Source organism: Strongylocentrotus purpuratus, unplaced genomic scaffold (genome assembly GCF_000002235.5).
Source record: "Strongylocentrotus purpuratus isolate Spur 01 unplaced genomic scaffold, Spur_5.0 spur5_scaffold_6, whole genome shotgun sequence".
Lineage (NCBI taxonomy): Eukaryota > Metazoa > Echinodermata > Echinoidea > Camarodonta > Strongylocentrotidae > Strongylocentrotus > Strongylocentrotus purpuratus.
The window spans coordinates 49,619,061-49,638,165 of NW_022145612.1; the positions used below are offsets into that span (position 1 = coordinate 49,619,061).

A 19,105-nucleotide genomic window follows, 5' to 3' on the forward strand; every position below is an offset into this window, starting at 1 on the left:
TGCGTTCGCTTTGGGTATAATGTGTCATCCTTTCATATTGATTTTTTATTCTCACACTCCATGTGATGGATAATATATCGTGGCTTTTCTCCTGCTGTAGAAATTGTGGTTTTCCTTACTAAACTAATACAAAATATTACAATACCAGCTGGATATTCTAAAAGTATACATTGTTATACAATGAAGAACAAAACATACAGGAGTTTATTGTGATATACCTCTGCAAAGCTACAAAGATGGTTTTTGGAAACTGGAGAACAACTCTGGTAAAAAAAAACTATGAAATTAATCAAATTCAATTCTATGAAATCTTGCTAGTAGTTGTACTTGATAGCAAATCCAAAAAGTTCTCCTGGGGAAAAAAGGCATTTCTACAGTTATTAAATATTATATTTAAACAGTAGCTCTCAGTCATATTATTGACAATTCATTGTGGAAATTGATAATAGCATCATTCTAGGAAGAATCCACCTTGCATATTTTAGTTGGTGTAATGTCAGACAAGCACCAAGTAAACTTTTAGGTTATAAAAACAGATTTTGCATTAATAAAAGCATGCATGGAACTTGAATACATTAAAACTCTTTTCTTAGACTTTAAAATAACAGTGTCAAGGTTTGCCCAAAAATTAGTACAGTACTGCATGTACTTGAAATTTGTTTTTCTCTTTTTGGGGTGTGTTTGAAGGATGATGTTGTCAAAATATTGATGCAAGCAGGGCTGTATTGCCTCAATGTGACACATTTATTATCCGTACCCAATTGTTACAACCTTTTTTACAATGACAGGGTCATGGTATTTCATGGTAGTTTGGGGGAGGGATCTAATGCCAAAACAGTTTTTTAAATATATATTTTTTTTCTCCATTTTTTTTTGTATCAACCACATTCATGTTAGTCTGCAGGTGCAAGCCGCAAATCCTTGTCAGTCGTTGTGCGTAACAGTGTCTGCATCATGAGACTACAATTGGCTATGTACTCTTTGACACAGCCAGAAACTGATGGATGTAGGCTCTGCTCAAGGCTTTAGGAATTGTGGTAAATTGTCAAATTGCAGTGTTTTCTTGCAGACTACATTCATTTCAAGGAGTGTTTTTCAATGGAGTAGCTGAAAAAATAGCCTTTCAGTTTCACTGGAAACCGTGATTTGATCATTGACGGTTGCTTGACCCTGAGATGCAATTGTGCACAAACCAGCTTGTGTCCCATGTGTACTACTACTCTGCTAGTCTGAAAAGGTAGACTGAAAGTCTAAAGAGTAACTTACCATGATCTAGATTCTCAATGGCAAAACATACTTACATGTGTAAGCTACATCTTGATTTCAATCCATTTTACCTTTGTTTTTTTTCTTCCATCCTTCATTTATGATGAATGTATGTTTACTACTGTTCAATGACCTAGACGAATTCAACCCATTGTTACAACTTTTAAAGCGATATGAAATGTAGGCCTACATCTTCTCTTCTCAAAATCAGTTCTGCTTTATTAGTGATCTAAATTAGCTGAGCATGTACCAACAAATATTTTTTTAAAACTTCTACTTTTAGTTTGACACCTTTGAAAAATATAGGCCTACATACATGTATTCCACTAATTCCAGTATTCTTTATTTGACTTTTCTTCAATATGCCTCTTACGCCTGTGTTCCAAGTCTACTGGCATACATGATCATTAAGTGGCAAACCACTGGGTAACCTTGTTCAGTGTGCTGAAATGGTGTGGATATTATTTCCATATCTGATGGCCTTGTCTTTTTGTCAGCATTTGCCAATTTGAGGCTACATAGTGATTGATTCCGCAAGAATGAGTTCATCGTGCACCTGCTATTCATTTACCTGTTCAGAGCTAATTGGATAATGTGGTAATTGGAGGCAAGAGATTAGAGAAATGACCGGAAATGGAATAGTTCCTTCATAATAGATTTTATGGAAGGTTGGTGGTAACATTTTGTCCCAGGCTTTAAATCATATTATTCCAGCTCTATTAAAAATAATTGTTGACAGAACTTTGAAAGAATATACGCCCTTTGACACTGTTTTTATATTTTTACCTCAAATCTGTACTTCAGCCCTGTTTAGAGAGTAATTATCGAAACTTCTAATTCTCGTTGAGGTTTAGTAAAAATGGATTGCTTCAAAACATGTCAATTAAACATACTCTAACTTCCAAGATTCATTTTTCTACCCTCACTAAAGGCCTTTCAGTCCTCCTTATCCAACCATATTTAGATTTAGATTAAGCTTTGTTACAAAACATTCAAATATTACAAATTCCTTCATTCCTGCTGATCTGCAACAGTGCCCATCTCCATTTCCATTTTTCATTTTCCATTTAATACTAGAATGTGGCCATAAAATCAAATCAAGGACGTTATTAATTGACCGATAACTTTTTCTTCTCAATTGACTACAGGTATTTGCTAAATTCCTCCACCTCTTGGCATGTCCAATTCATGTTCTAACAATCTAAGAATTAATGAACTTCCCCAATCACCAGTACTGCAGAACATTTTTTCTTGGTCATTCATGGGACAATTGTTTGAATCATTAAAATCACAGCAGTTCTTATTGTGATTGTATAACAAAGATATTTTGACGAGTTATTGAAAATAAGAGGGCCGTTACCGTAATCATTAAGGGCTTTTATGAGCCCAAGTCAAATATGTTATTTAGATGTGGCTTGTGGACTTTGTAAAGGCTCTAACTTGTTCTTTATTGTACATTTTTACATAACAAAATGGTTGACTCCGACTTAATTTACTCTATTAAATTCAAAACAGTAATTTCCATTGTTGAACCATTTAATTAGGATATTTCAGTATGAGAAGAATTCCTCAATATGCGATTCCCACATATTTATTAATGATCACAAGCTTGCCTTGTAATCGGAATTGTTCATTTGAAGAATTAAAGAAAATCTTACTCATCAGGAATGCTTCATCTGCCTAGAGCTAGAGAGGTGATTTCTTTGTCTTTTTAGTGCTAATATCCTTCTTGCTCTTACCATTTGAGATGTTTGTTTATTCTATCGGTACTAGACAAGAGAACTCATGCCTGAGGAATCATTGTTTTTGCATATTTGTATTTTTATGAATTGAACTATTCAAGTTTAATATACCGGTACCCAAATATGTATTATGATATCTGCATGGTCTCTATAAGAGAATTCTCCATCACCAGGCCTTGGGCTGAACTAATGAACCCTGAACATAACAGTCTTCCAACTGTTTCTTGACCAGCTGAAACTCTGGTCTCAAATGGACTCTCTTGATGATTGCTTTATTGGTGATTCATTATTGACCACAGACAGGTCCATTGATGGATTAACTCATTCATCGCCACAGCAGGGAAGTCTTTCATTACCTGGCACTGAACTTGTTTTGTTGTGTGAGCATGGGCCCTGGTATCAGCGAGGAGTTTATACCAGACCACAAGGATCCATGGTGTGGCGAAGAAGATGATGAATGGCACTTCTATTTGAGAATGCAGTTAGTTTCCCTGCTGCTCGGCTTGGCAGTGCATCTGTCTGTGCTAGATTTGATATGCAGAAAGTCAGAAACGAAAGTATGAAACCGAACCATCCGTAGCCTTATTTGGATAAATTGGAAGTAACTGACTGTAGGAATGAAAATATACAGACCTATTAAGTACAAAAACATATAATTCTGCAAATCACTTGGTTACCCCAGTAAAACCATGAAGATAGAAACTGAAACATTTTGTCATGTCAGGCAATGTATTTGGGCTTACATTTACAATAGCATCCAATGTCCAGGGTGCTCCAATGAAGCTGATGAAATAGTTTTTTCATCAAAGTTCTTGTTAATGCATAGAATGTTGTTTATTCATTCTAGCAAAGTGAGAAATTGAAGGTAACATGACCATTGTAGAGTTTTTTGGGTGAAATACAGCTCTAAAAGTAGATCATGAGTCACCTCATCATACCTTGAGTTGAGGACCAATGGTCCTACATTTTGTCATCCCCATCTTGATTCCCCTGCTGGTAGAGTTCATGTGGAGGCAAGATTCAATTTTGATCAAATGACTAGAGCATGATTGTACTGACATGAAGGACAGGCCCTTACTTACAGTAGATAGCCTCCTTCTGATATAATTTCATTAGCCTACCCCTCCCGTTGGTTACTCCTTCAGTCCTAACAACTCGTCTCTTCCACATGCCAAGTCAACTCTGGTTCAACATATTGAGAAGTGATAGGTTGGAAGCTAGTACCACCACCACGGGAGAAAGAATGGGAATCACATTAAGAAATAAGGGTAACATGTTGAGATGATTAAAATCTCATCCACAGATATTGACCCGGTACATCCCAACCGCAATTATTTTGACAGGCGGAACACGGCGGACACAACAAGAACGACAAGCACGCAGCCTCCATCCTTTCATCCGCGATGTCTTCCAAGACTCTGCGATCGTCCCCCTGCCGCATGACTCACATAGTTGATAGGATTAATTGATTGTGTTTTCTATTCATGGTGTTGTCTGTCCATCGGATGGAAGGGAAACTGTCACACCAGCCCTGATTTCTGGATGGCTAGAGACTTAAAATCATGTTATTTCAGATCTGTTATGAATTTCATCTTGGCAATGTCAACGACTTGGGGGTAGAATCTTAGCACTATTCAAGGTCTATATATGAAAGTGAGAGTGGTCACCAAATATAAATGTTTTGAAATTAATTGGGGGTAGAATCTTGGCACTATTCAAGGGTTCTATTCTATGAATGTGAGAGTGGTCACCAAATGTAAATAGATTCAATCATGCAAGAGATGCGAAATCTTGTTAACTGTTAAATTAATTTTTTGTTTAATCTTTCAAAAGCAATGTCTTGGCCTCAATTTTGTTATATGGATTACTATGTTTTTTTGTATGGTGTTTCATCATCTCACAAGGGCTTCAAGATGGTAGTTGGCTGTATTATGGCCCTGTCATTAAAAATCATTAAGTTCTGCCTCTTTTGTCAAGTGTCCTCGTTGTCAATGTCATACTAGTTTGACATTTTATGTTTATCTTGATCATGCATAGTCATGACGAATAGTTCAGTCCTGCTCATTAGCTAAAAGTAAAATTCAATGTTACTGTTAGAAGATTCATTGTCTCTGCAGTTTCCGGGTATCACAATTTACGCATCGTCTGCTGGCATGTCGGGATATGACAGCCCTAGCTGTAACGTAGTCATGCGTGGTATGTGAGAATGTGAGATTGGCGACAAACATCATATCTCCCCTGTCACAGCGTCTTGTGAGATCAACAGTAGCTTCCTTGTTGCTCTCAAGTCTCAGCAATAAAAATGTGTACGTTGAGGGCCAGAAGGTTGTTAACTTTATGTCAAAGTATATGAGTTAACTTCCTTCTGGTTCTCAGGCAATATCATAATTGGTATGATCTATGAAGGTACCGATATCACTGTGTCAACACGATGTTCCTAGTACTTCTTGGAGGTTTTTTCAGATCATGTTGTTATCATTTCAGTTATGATAAAAGTTATAATTTAGGTGATATAACTGATTTTCTGCAAAGTAGGCTAAAATGGAGATTAGAGGAGTGCAGTTCAAATGCCATTTACTCAGCAATACATCATTAATTTTTTAACAATTTATTTTCAAAGTTACCTCATATATTTCAGCTTTGTCAGTCAGTAGCTAAACTATCCTCCACCTTTTTGATAAAACTGGAAAAAGTTTAACTTTTACTCTTCAAATCCACACAGAAGTGTTTGGGTCTTTTGGACTGATTATATATCCAATTGCTGTATGTAATTCTACTACTGAAAAGAAATGTACAGATAATAATTGGATGGTTTGCTGGAATCTCATCTTTCAGTAGTATGTGTTTGTGTATACATGTAGTCCCAGTTAGTTTGTAGAATTGTCTGATGACTCTGGAAAATCAACAGCTCATGAAAGTCAATTAGCATTCCTCTAGACTCTGGCGCCCACCATTCACCATATTAACACCAGTGTTTATTGAATCAAAATGAAAGTGAGCAAGTTTAAACGTATACATCACATCGTGATTACCTCGATTGAAACAACAGCTCCCCCTCTCATCCTCTGAACCTAGCTAGTATCCAGGCTCCGCTCGAAAAATAGATGAAGGACGATGAAGATGTTTGTGAGGAATAAAGTTTGCCGTCTGCAGATTTCCTTGAGGAGATCTCAGAAATGTCACGTTTATCCCTGTGAGGATTGGATGGAATCTGTGAGCTCAGATGGCTCAAGAGGAACAATGCTCTCGGATGAAAAGTTACCGCCAACATTTGTTAATCATGATCATGTCGATCCCTGGGGGGTTCCATGTTAATTGGATGACAGATTAGTCTGACTAGTTTGCTTTATTTAGTTTCTCATTTTTCTTGGTTTTCTCAGGAACCAGTTTACAGAGTTTTCTTTTATGGGTTTGAATCATGCAATTTTATTTTGGTTCAGCGGAAGGAAAAACAAACCTTTGAGGTTTTGAGAAGCAATCAAACATACTTTTTTATTTCACAAGCTAGAGGATGTATGATTTTGTGCATTATGAAAGTATCTCTGAGGAATTATTCATTCAAGGAGTTTATAAGAGATCCAATATTTGTTTGATTCACAAACCTGAATTCACATTTGATTACAGTTCAATTTCTGTGTTGCTGAATTTCTGCTCTTTTTTGCATTATCTGTCCTCCTATTCCTTGTCTCTCATTCACACCTACCCCCCCCCCCTTCTCTCTCTTTCCTTTTTTTAAGCTTAAAATAATTTCTCATCTGGTTTTACTTTTACGTACCCCAAGAAATAAAACAAATTTCTGGATTCTAGTTTCATGAATGTGCTCTTTGATGCCCAACTGATCTGAATGGCACCTGCACACTGTTCATTTACTCTCTTTTAAAATCAAGAAGTGTCCAAGTTTTTTTTTACCAAACCAATCAATATAATAAATATTTGCAATACAAAGCATCTATAGTTAGAGTACATTGTTCAATAAACTGTTGACCTGTTTTGTGACATGTTTTGTCCGGTATTTTAGGAGGCTGTTACGGGCTTCCTCCTCAAAAATGTCATGGTTGGTATTTTGCAGCAGAATATGCGAACAGTACTCTTCGGTCTCTCATCTGCTGCCATCCTTACAGGTTACAGCATCAGTGATGATGTTGTTTGAACAACTGCAAGCTGCTTGGTATTGTATCCAAATTGAAGCGAGCTAGGCATTCCTCATCAGGCATTGATTTCTGTAGAGTGACAAGTGAAATTGAGCTGTCAGGAGATGCTCTGTTGAGATGGGTTTTGATGTGTGGAACTGGTTTTTAAAGCTGTTCAAAATCATGCACAAGAATCATCTGTGATATTAAAATTAGCTTAACAAGAGCTTTAAAACATTATTGTTGATCAGGATTTGAAAATACATGGGCTGAGAGCCAGAAGGGCGTTAACTCTTCATAAAAAGTATGTTTTTACTCCTTTCTGGCTCTCAACAGGTGATGTATATTTTCTAGCTTTCTATTGAAGCCTTGTACTGTGCTGATACGCTGCGTTGCAATATTGATAAAAATAAAATGGTGCAGGAAATGCAATTTTCTGCATGTTGAGGGAAAAAGAAAGCTCTCCTTCATCTTCATAAGGGCTACTTTTTACTCCATCACCATTGTTCCCCTAAGTGTGCAGTAGTCTAACTGTTCATTTGATTTCAAGCAAGTAACCATATTCTTCCATCATCTCTTCTCCACCTGTCATTCCCTCCTCCCCGCCTGCACATCATCCCAGCATCCATCTCCATCTCATAGTGGAGACGGGCGGCGTATTGGTCATCCTCGTCCCCTATCCAATGGTCAGGCTTGCCCCGAGCATTGGAAATAGAACCCCTTTTGATGCCTCTGAGGAGCTCGTTTAGCATGAACCAGGATTATGTCATTGATTCAGTACTTGGGATATCGCTCCAGGGACATTTGATCGTCTTTGAGAGATGCAGTGCAGAGATGTGCGGGTATTGCCGCAAATTGGCAGTATTGAAATTGGGAGATGATGGCATCTTGGGGAAGAGTTGGGTTACTTTAGTTCATTTTAGAATCCCTGTGAAGGATCTTTGTAGACCTGAATCTAGAAAATGGCATGTAAAAAAAATGTATACAGGGGCCTTTCAGAGCATATCTAGTATGAAGTCTTAAAAAAAAAACTCTGTATAAGAAATGTCAATCTTCATTTGATTTTGTCATCTATCATTTGAAAGACTATATTTTCCATCTTGTTTGGTGATCACCAGATGTTCATGGAATGTACAGTAATAGGCTCAGATTTTCTCAATCTTGCTTGTCGTATTCTGAGGATATTTAGGATATTTCCAGGAGGTGAAGAAAAGGTTACTCCAGTTCACTTGCAGTTCAGTGTCAGGTCTAGTCTAGCTCTCAGACTATTAAATGGGGTGTCGAAGATGCTTGTTTTCAGTGCAAATCTGAAAAGAATACAAATTATTTTCCAGAAAGCTTTGAAAATTCTTGTTATTTGATGAGGTACATGTACACATTAATTTTTTGGTAAAGGGAAGGGGCAGGTGGGAAGTTGACAACTGCGTGGACATTGACATTTTTCATGGCATTGTTAAATTTTAAAAAATACTTGCAAATTTATCTCCTTGAAGAAACTTGTTACAAAGAACATGTTAGAAATAGAGAATAGCTTATAATAATATATGATAATAATATTAATACTGTAATCCATATAGTGCTCTTACACATATTAAAACCGTTTCAAAGCGCTTCACAGAGTTCAACAAATTAACTTGTAGGTAAATGTTATAATCTGTCTTTATCATTTTTTGTATTTCCAGCACAAATAGCTTTCCCTTTTCTATGGGGAACTTGTTTAATAAAAAACAGTGATTGGTTATGATATCAAGTTGACCCTGACCCAAATCTATATCAGTGAGAGTCTCAATTTATAGTAGGTCCATCCATGGTATTATGCAGAAAGTGACAACCTGCCAATTATAGGATGAAGTTCTCTGACTCATTCTAATGCGCGCCATGTACTTGACAGTGAAACATGATCGTTAGGTGTTTCTAGATGGGATGAATAATTCATGTTGACTTTGTGCTTGAAATGTTTGAAAGATTCCATCTTCTTGGTGTGAGTAAACGTACATGTATCTCACGTTCTTTACACGTCAGGGGACTTGTTTGAGTGGAGGTGGTAAACGGAAAGCAAATTTGCCATTTCTGGAAATGTTCTGTAGGATCAGGCAAGCATACAGTATGTGAGAAATGGAATTACCATTGACCTTTCTTATGTGAAAATATAGTTGTTTATGTGCGTTATATCTCTAATTATTTTCATAAATATATAGCTCTACCGCTGAACTTTCATTGCAGGGACTGGTTGGGTTTTTAAAGGATTTTTAAGCATGAGCCCCGTGTTAACATTTTGAAATTGGGAGAGGGGGTTGTGGGTTGAAGTTAAGGGACCAGTGTGTACCGGGCAATCGTTAGTACAAATCCTTTTAAAATGTTTTGAACCTTGGTCACAGGATTCAGGCATCCAAAGTTCCACAAAAATTTTGCACCATCTTCACTTCATTAGTACTTTCCTACCAGTCATTCTAAATTCTCAGGCTGACTTAAAACTATCTTAACTATCCAGTAAACTATCCTTTTGCTGCGAGCTACACTCTAAGTACATTGTATAAGCATCCCTTTCAAAGCTTTACCAGTATTTTGTGACAGTCAATAAATTTCCACAAAAAGACTGGTCCCAGCAGACTAATGTATGCCACAGAGAACCCATTCCAACATGATTGGCAATTTATGAAGTGCATGAATAGCACTTGAATTGAATTCACTTTTCGTGGAGGTCATTTCTTTTATCGGATTCAAGCATATCCAGGTATTAGAAATTGACTCAACTTGGAGCATGCAAATTGCATAGCAGCAGAATGGGATTGACTTGGTCTATTGAATAATAGGAAATGCATACTGTTTTGATCACATTATCCACCTCTAGCTGAAGCTGGAAGTACACTAGCCGACACAAGAGATTTTATGGAAATTGATTTTATTTAATAGTGCTGAAGTGCTGAACATGATAAACATCAATCCCACAAAAGAGAGAGAGAGAGAGAGAAATAGAAAGAATAAAATTAAAACATTCAGGAGCATTGAGCGGTTTAGCTCTAAAATCCTTTACCAGCTTATAAAGAGCTGTGGTTTTTATTTGTGGCGAAAATCATTTACCAATGACGATAGAAAATGCCATAAAAACCAACAACAACAATATAAAAAAACACCTACAAAATGCTTATCTCCAGATGATCTCATTTTGTCTTCATAAAAGAACTTCCATTAATAGAAAATATTTTCACATCATCATCTGTACCTGTACATGCCCAGCATACTACTTTTACCAAATGAAAGAAAATAGTGTTGTACACGTAGGTTGTATATGCCAAGGCTGTTTAGGTAGACTACTATGAAGTTTGAAAGCTCTTGCACACTTGGAATAATAATTATAATACGTAGCACTATAGGCAAGGATTAAATCTATTTAATACCACTATTCATTAGGAATATACTGTTGTTGAATGGCAAGTACGCTTGTCCCTTATGATATTACAACAGCTTTAACAATTACTAATGCCTAAAATTGTATTTTCTTTTAAGTACCGATTCTGCCAGTGGGTTTCTTTGTTGTGAAGTGGTCACTGTAAAATTCATAGTGAGTTTTATCCTTTATAGTTTACGGTATGATTACTTTCTAGGAAATGATTCCATTTCCCATTCAAATACAAAACATTTTTTTAAACTTCATAAATTAAAATTAAATGGCTATGGAGAATTGTGTTGCACTACTTTTAAGCCATGCTGGATTTAGCTATATGTTCCTCATGTATGTTCTGTTACTTATAATCCAGGAACAAAGAAGCATTGTACCAATAATTCTCCCCTAGAAACTGTCTATAATTCATAATAAAGTTTTACCATTTTTCTTTACAATTGTTTTCTTGAAGGAAGCTGTGCATTTTATTTATAGATGTTTTGAATTTTTATATTTCATTATTTACAGCATGCTCTTTTTATGAACCTTCATTTTTAGGACAGATTTTTGTTTTTTTAGGGGGTGTAAAAATACAAAGATTTGTTCTAGATGTAATGATTCAGGCCTCTTCTCATCTATAGTGTAATTTCTAGTACTGTTTGTATTACAATAAGCACAATTATCAGGAATACGGGACAGGCCAGAAAGTGCCTAGAATTGATGTTACAAACCAATAAGTTAGGATGAGACTGGGCAGTGAGTGGGCTGGTGAGACATTGCTGAGGATGATATTCTATACTGCACCATCAGAACTCAAAGAGTAATTATCTCAGAGAATTATGTTTTGACAACACTTTCGCTACCGGCCATGTAACCTAAGATGCCAGAGCTGAAATATTAAGCCTTGGTCCTTTTATGTAGCATAAGTCTACAAGTGTACTTGGGTTTTTGTGTGAGCATCTTGAGAGCAATGAACTGCAAATCAAAATTACTTTTTTTTCCTCACTTGTTCGCATAGGAAATTAAAGAGTGCATCTCTGTTTGTTTCTTATTTGGTATTTAAGTTATAGTCTACAGTTGTATATCACTTGTTGTGGAAATACGTGCAATTTGATGCGTACCAATGTAGACAACTTTCCATACATGACCAGCACTGTGAAGTTCTGAAAACCAAAGGAAAGCTGTAATGAGCCTGATTTCGCAGGATATCAGTTTAGTTCTTAGATTTCAGTTTTATTTCCTTTTTTCACAAAATTCTTTTCAATGAAAATTGACTTATTTTGCTGTCTCTCTATCTCTCTCTCTCTCTCTTCTTCTCTCTCTCTCTCTCTCTCTCTCTCTCTCTCTCTCTCTCTCTCTTTACAAATTTGAGAGCATCCACATTACTGCTATCTTTCATACACTTGTTTTGCTTGTCTTCCTGAAGATGAAGGCCTACGTCTACCCTTCATATCCTTTTTCTGACGTGAGAACGTGAGCAAAAGAATACCTGATTGCAGCTAGATATGAAAAGAGACAAAATCATAATCAATTGGAATGTAATCATATTCCAATGATTTATTTATTCAGTACTGCAGGATCAATATCATAAGGTAGTTATTGATTCACAAACTTGTTGATGTTTACTCACCAAGAACCTGTGGGAAATGAGCTATGCAATCCAATATTTCCTGCCGAGGTGAAACATGAAATAGGCATGACGAATGATGCATTTTAATATGCACACATTTTTAGATAAATGAATATAAAAGGGGGCTCACTTTATATTGCTAGCCTTGTCAGGGGTACTTTTCATTAAGTGTGATGTTCTATTAGTAGCCTACACTTTCATTTCTCTTACGTAATCATCTCATACGAGGGCAAATCAAGGGTTTTAAATTAAATGGGACTTATAGGCTCTCAATCCTGTACTCAACTTAATTTGTGCTTGCTTTAAATCAAAGTAGGTAGAAAAATAGGGGGACACCCCCAGACCCCTCTCCAATAAAAAAAAATAATTACTCATTCATGCAAAAGGATTTCAAGCAAGAGCGGGCTCCATCGCACCCCTTGGGATACGCCACGTTCATATTTTGCCTTCAAGATGAATGCACGGCTTTTTCTAATGAAATAGTCAAAGATTTGTCGGTCAGCATTAGAAACTGAACAAACAAAAGCAGCACGCTGATGTGAGCTTGTTCAAGTGTTGAGCAAGAGGATGAATTCCTGAACAGAACGTGTTGCAATTTGGGTTGAATTGTGCTTGCTTGAGTGCAAATAATCTTGTCCTAGTTCTGTTTTTCTTTCATCGCTTCATGACATTTGTGTCTCTCTGTCAAGGGACATTTAATATCAGGTGCTCTTAATTCATCCGGTCAAGCTTACCTTTTCCTATTCCCCATTTAGACTTGAAGCGCTATGTTTGACATTTACACAATTAAGCTGTAGCCATGCCTATGCGAGAAACGATTGTATTTTCTTGTGTGGAAGTTACTGAATGCAATGTAGTGAAATCTGCTGTTCAGGATATGTTGTATATATTAGAACACTTGAAAAATATCTATTCCTAGGTTAGAAAATAGATTTGATATTTAAGACATCTATGATATGCAGCCAGTTATTATATTATTCATAAAGTTGTTTCTAGTCATAGTTTTTCATTGTTACTTATCAAAATGATTATTTGAATCATTTTTTCAAAAGAAATTTCTTACAGGGTGTGCCTTCTGCAGAGATCCAGTCTGTAAAATGAACGTGACATTGCAGGTCCAATGTAATTTCTTCGCATGCACTTTTCATACCTCCGACTAAGTTCATGTGGCACTCAAAATATGAAAAAGAAGTAAAGATAAAAACTCTACGCTATTCTTACCACCCCCTCTTATTGCTCAATCCATCGTGAGCGATTTCACTTTACGGGGCGACATGTCTGATAAACGCAGGTTTTGGCTCAGACTTGGATTTGAATGTAAACAAACCATATTACTCATCCTTCTCCCCTATTCAGCCAGTCTGCACCGAAGATGAAATATGATATTCCTGGCCGGAGAATCGGGGAAGGTAAACTGGAGTGAGAACAGGCGAGCCTGTGTTTGCCAGCGAACAAATGATCCTTGTCAGAGAGGAGAAACTCTCGTTTCCGTTTTTTGGAGAGGATAGAGCCGAGAGCAAGATGAGGGAAGGGTAGAAAGGCTTACAGATGTCGAACTAGTAGAAGGAGAGCGTAGAATGGGGAAGAATAAAGATGAAGAGATAGAAGACAGGAAAAATAAAGAAATGGAGAGATGGGAGAATATACCTCCTTAATTCCTATACAAACTTACTGCACTGGCAGGAAAGAAACATTGTTTATGCAATATATCAGAAATATCATTTGTCAAGTATACACACACATTGTAAAACAAGAGAAAACCCATAAGAATGGCTGAATACATTCAATACCCTTGAAATGGGCCCAATACCTTGAATCTCCTAATGATTTGGTCAACCCTATTGCTTGAAGGACATTTTATTGGTTTCACTCTAGATAACTCTACTCATGTTGAGTGATTTATTTCTTTAACTTGGACTTTTAATTGCCTATGACAGGATTAAATTGTCAACCTAATTACTTAATCGCCCATATAATTGCCTTTGTTCTTTGTCAGTAGTACTAGTATTTATTACAATTTAATTGAAATAGGAGGGCAACAATAGGGAGCTGATGTATTAAAGAGGAACAAGCGTATTGCTGACACTCCATCACACAAAAGGGTAGCAATTTGTTTAGAATTATGAAAAATCTAGAATTCAGTTGAGGTTCCAGTTTCAATGGCACTGATAATTGGTTTGGTTCTGACACTGTGCTGTGATGATTGCTCATTTTATACAGAAATTCCTAAAGTCAACCCACAATCAATTTGATTTTGGGTGATAGAGCATGTCTTGAGAACCTGAAGGGTGTTGACTGATAACAGTTGAAAAGTTAATGTCTTTCTAGCTCTTGGATGAGAATATTATGTAGTGAGCTAATGCCAGCCATCAAACATGTAGGCCTAAGAAACAAATATTTCAGTATCATGCATTTTATATCAGCCCCCCCCCCCCTTATTGGGATGGGATAGTTCCTGAAGATGAGCTATAGCCTTTACTTTATGACGGATGCATATTGATCCACATCACTCCTGTTTTTTTCCACTGAATATTTTCTCCCCATCTGGTGAATTTTCTTGCGGTCTTACCGAGAGGGTAATTTTCCCCATTATAAAGATTCTGGAATCTGTCAATCAGAATAAAATCAATATGGTCTTCTTTCTTCTCCCTCTAATTTTCCCTCCGAATGGTGAGGCAAATTTGTAACGGAATCTTGGCGCAATTGAAGTTTCATCTCCCCATGCCTAGGAGTAAATAAGACCCTGTTGGACACTCTTGTGCATACTGTATTTTGAAATAGAATTGGCCATTTCGGTACTTTTTATTATTCACATTTTACAGCCAGATGTTACTCTTCAGTCATGTAAACCTCAAAAAAAAAAAATCTATCGATCAAGAGGCTTGGCTGAGACTTGAACAACCTAGCAATAAATACTAGAGACCTGGTGCATGATACAAAAGGTCTCTTGACAAATAACATTTAAACCTGTTCACAGAAGAAGAAGAAGAAACAGTTTGTGGCAAAGAATCCAGAGTAAGTTCCATCGATTGACTGAGAATACATCAGAAAAACAGTACTTTTTGGATATTAATGAAACTTCTTTTCATGTTATTCGGACAATTCAGATCTTTCATTTATAACAAAACCAGTATAATGATACTCACATGTAGCCATGTGGCATTGTATTATAGCATGTTGTTACACTTCTCAAATGTCATTGACAACAAATTTTGCCTGCAGGCATCATCCATTATATGAATTGTCCTTCAAAACATCTGCACCATATAAACAATGTTGTATTTGATTCATAAGCATGTGAGTCAGTGCACCAAAATTTGAAGAGCTTTGTAATCCCCCCCCCCCCACTCCCCACTCCCTCCTCCCTAGCCCCCAAAAATATTCAAAGCTCAATTTTATTCTAAGACTTTTTAGATAGCTCGAAACAGACTAAAGGAATGTGATTCACATAATGTCAGCGTCTGATAGGGCGCATATCTTTATTTTTTATACAGTAATATTTTACATTTTTGCTCCCTTCCACTGTGTATGGAATGGATTGCTTTTTCTATAGTGCTGTATATATGAAGTAAAGGTTATAAAAATAACCCCTATTCAAGATGATTTCACCTGTAAATTGAAATCCTTGGCCCTCAAATACAAAAAGATATTGTTCTGCATATTTTAAAACTTATTTTCTGAGCTGTTACAGTTTGAAATTTATCTTTCAATGTAAACAATAAAAAATCTCTCTCTCACCTGTGCTGCAGATTTTAGATTAGGCTGAGGAGGCCTCTTCTGCTTTGTAAAGCCCCAAATAAAATGAACTTTTCAGTTTTCTCCAAACTATTCTTAGCAACAAAAATCAAGTGTTTTTAGGCAGAAGAATTCAGTTGATTGAAATGTTGTTTCAAGCAAAGGAAATGAACAAGGTTTTTGAGAGTACTTACGCTCAATGATTGCCTATAGGCATGGCCTGTGGTATTGATGTTCATCTTCCCTGACATTTGAAATGTGCATTATTGACCTTGTTTATATATGAGGCGGACAAAGTATATTATGGTTCTAGAGTGGGTACATTTGCAAATATAGAGGAAAAGTTTGGGTATTAACTCCTGGCTTTTGGACATATTATTAACATACTGAGCATGATGGTAGAAATAGGAAACCTAAAAATTAATTTTAATTCATCTTGTCCCATGAATGATGAGTTACAGAACTCTTACCAAAGATTTCTAGTGATTAAGATATAGATAAGGTATACATGATGTTTATTTTACGTATGTGGATATTTAATTGGTTTGAGTATGATTAGTTTGCTCATTTTGCTAATTTTCACAGATTTACCATAACATATTCCTGGACTTCTTCTTGCTATATTAGGGATGTAATTATCAAAGACAACGATATATGCCTAGAAAATACTTCAAAACCTTTTGAAACCTACATTTTTCCATTTTGCTCAGTAAATATATCGTCGCCGTTTTCACGAACCGGCACAGCCCAACGCGCAACGAAATAAGTACATTCTGAGAAAAACGCGTTTTACGTTTAGCCCGTTTTGAATTCGCCAGAAACATGCCTTATGTCAAATTTTATATCACAAAATACATATCAATGAAAGGAAAATATTCTGTATTTTCTATACATTCCATTTGTTAAGCATAATGACAATTATTATTAATATTACGAAGCTTTGGACTCTCGTGCCGGTTCGTGAAAATATTATTTTGCTGTTTACGTAGCAAAAATATTTTCACGAACCGGCACAAGCCACTGTGTCGTTTTTCCTATGTAACTTTACGCGCAAGACAAAAGCGCTCGCGCTGTCTGAGCGCGTATTTTATTTTCACGAACCGGCACAACCGCCTGTGTCGCGTCGTCTAGGTCTTGTAAGCGCAAAGGTATTTTCACGAACCGGCACAGCCCATTGACTTAAAACGGCGCGTGCCGGTTCGTGAAAATATGAATCGTGCTTTTTGGCTCGTGTGTCGTTTTTGTCATTTGTGTAACCATGGATATCTCAAAAACTAAAGCGTTTTGGATGCTGAAATTTGGTGAGATGAAAGATTGTTGATAACTTATGCTAAAAATGCAAAAAAAATAAAAACTACATTTTGAAGGGATTTCGGTGGCTTGTGCCGGTTCGTGAAAACGGCGACGATATATAGGTGACATATACATGATGTACATGAACATATATTTTAGCTGTGATTATAACTCAAGATTAGGCTATTGTGGACCCAATTGTCAACTGTATTTTATTCATTCCTCCTCTATAATAATCTTTTCAGAGGAAAGAATTTCAGCATATATACCCGGCTTAGACCTCTGGTAATACTTTAGCTCCAGGGAATGATCATACTCTGGAGTATGAAAAGGAATTACATATTTCTTGTATTCACCAGTAATAGTACCTCTCTTTATGGAGCTAAGCTCTTGAATTCTAGAAAGTGCATTTGAAGGTTAAAAAAGATGATTAATAGAGCATTTTTGTATCAGATAGTTATCAAGGCCTTCTACTGTGACCATGGGAGGGTGTCATGTTCATTAGCAAATTCATTCATTAAAAAAAAACATTGTACCGGTAATTGTCTTCTCTCTTATAAAGCAAGAATATTTCATAATTCATATCATCCTTAGGAAGCTAGAAGAGTTTTGATATATATATATATGAAAGATTATGAGTTGATGCCTTCTGGCTCTTAGCAGACAATATTGTGGGTTGTTGTGATGTGAAACAAAGTAGCAAAAGTAAGCAAGAATCTGCATAAAGAGTGGAAGAACTGTACGATAGCACAATGTACTCAGATGGATCCTAAATGTTAATAATCTTTGTGCAGCATTTAGACCTGAGATATTTATGCTTTTATTACTGAAAAAAGGAAACAATTGATCAGTTTCTGTCAAGGAACTTGAGTTTTCCCCTTCATCAAGAAGCCAAAATCTTGCTGACAGGAATGACTAGCTGAAAGAAATCTTTCATTTCTGGTAGAATTCAATCTAATATGATTGCATCACCATCACCAATCTTTTGTAAATATTTCTTGTTAGTTTTGCTAGTACTTCCAATCAACCTGCATAGTATATGATTTATAGTTTCATCAGCCAGAGGTGTATTATATTTAGACTGATAATCACCCTCCGGCTATTATTACTCCAACCTCTGTGATTTAAAGGGGACCACCAAGACAAAGGTGTTCATATTAGGACATTCCACCAAAATTTTGCGTTCCATTCATTCCGTGCGATCCATCGGAGGGGTGAAATGAGATTATGAAAAGTGCTTTTACTTTATTAGTCATGTTTGGCCCAGGGCTCTTTCCTCACGTCTATGCCTTTTGGTGAAGAAAAATCTAGGAAAAGGGTTTTAGGGTAGTGCAGTGTCTTCTACCTGTACTTTTGGCACAATGCTAGAAGCAAAGCAGTGATGGAACCAATTCCCCCTGTATGGATCAATCACTTTCAACGCATGGTCTAGCCAATGTTATAGCAGTTTCATTCATTTCATTTCATTAAGAAAGTGCAAACAAATGGGCATGAGGAACATGCGCTTGTTGTTCGTATTCATATTAATGAAAGGTATGTGGGTTTGACGACATGTTTAAACTTAATAGGAGAAAACTCTTTTATAACCCATGTGGCCTTTTCAGAGGTAAACAACTTTATCAGACTAATTTTTCTCCATGAAACTGCATCACAAAGTATTGTAGTGTGTACACTGGTAGTTTGAAAAAAGGAGTCTGTCAATAAAAATTTCATTCTGAAGCAATTAATTTGTTTGGAGTGACTGAGTTTTATGTGATCCCATTTCCTCTAGATGGAGAAATAATTAGAATTGATTGCACGATGTCAGTGAACGAAAACTAAGCTAGATTGTATTATCTTACCCCAAGTCCACGATCGAAGCAGTAAATGACAATAAGCGACTTAGAAAGGGGACGTGGTAGGGTGATATATTAGTAGTAGCTGTGCC

At 36.4% G+C, this 19,105-nt stretch overlaps 1 protein-coding gene across 1 annotated transcript in view; it reads left to right on the plus strand.

The window, feature by feature from the left end:
- The window catches only part of LOC581024 (colorectal mutant cancer protein), a 64,540-nt gene that overhangs the window by 985 nt on the left and 44,450 nt on the right, over positions 1-19,105 (plus strand). The window lies entirely within an intron of this gene.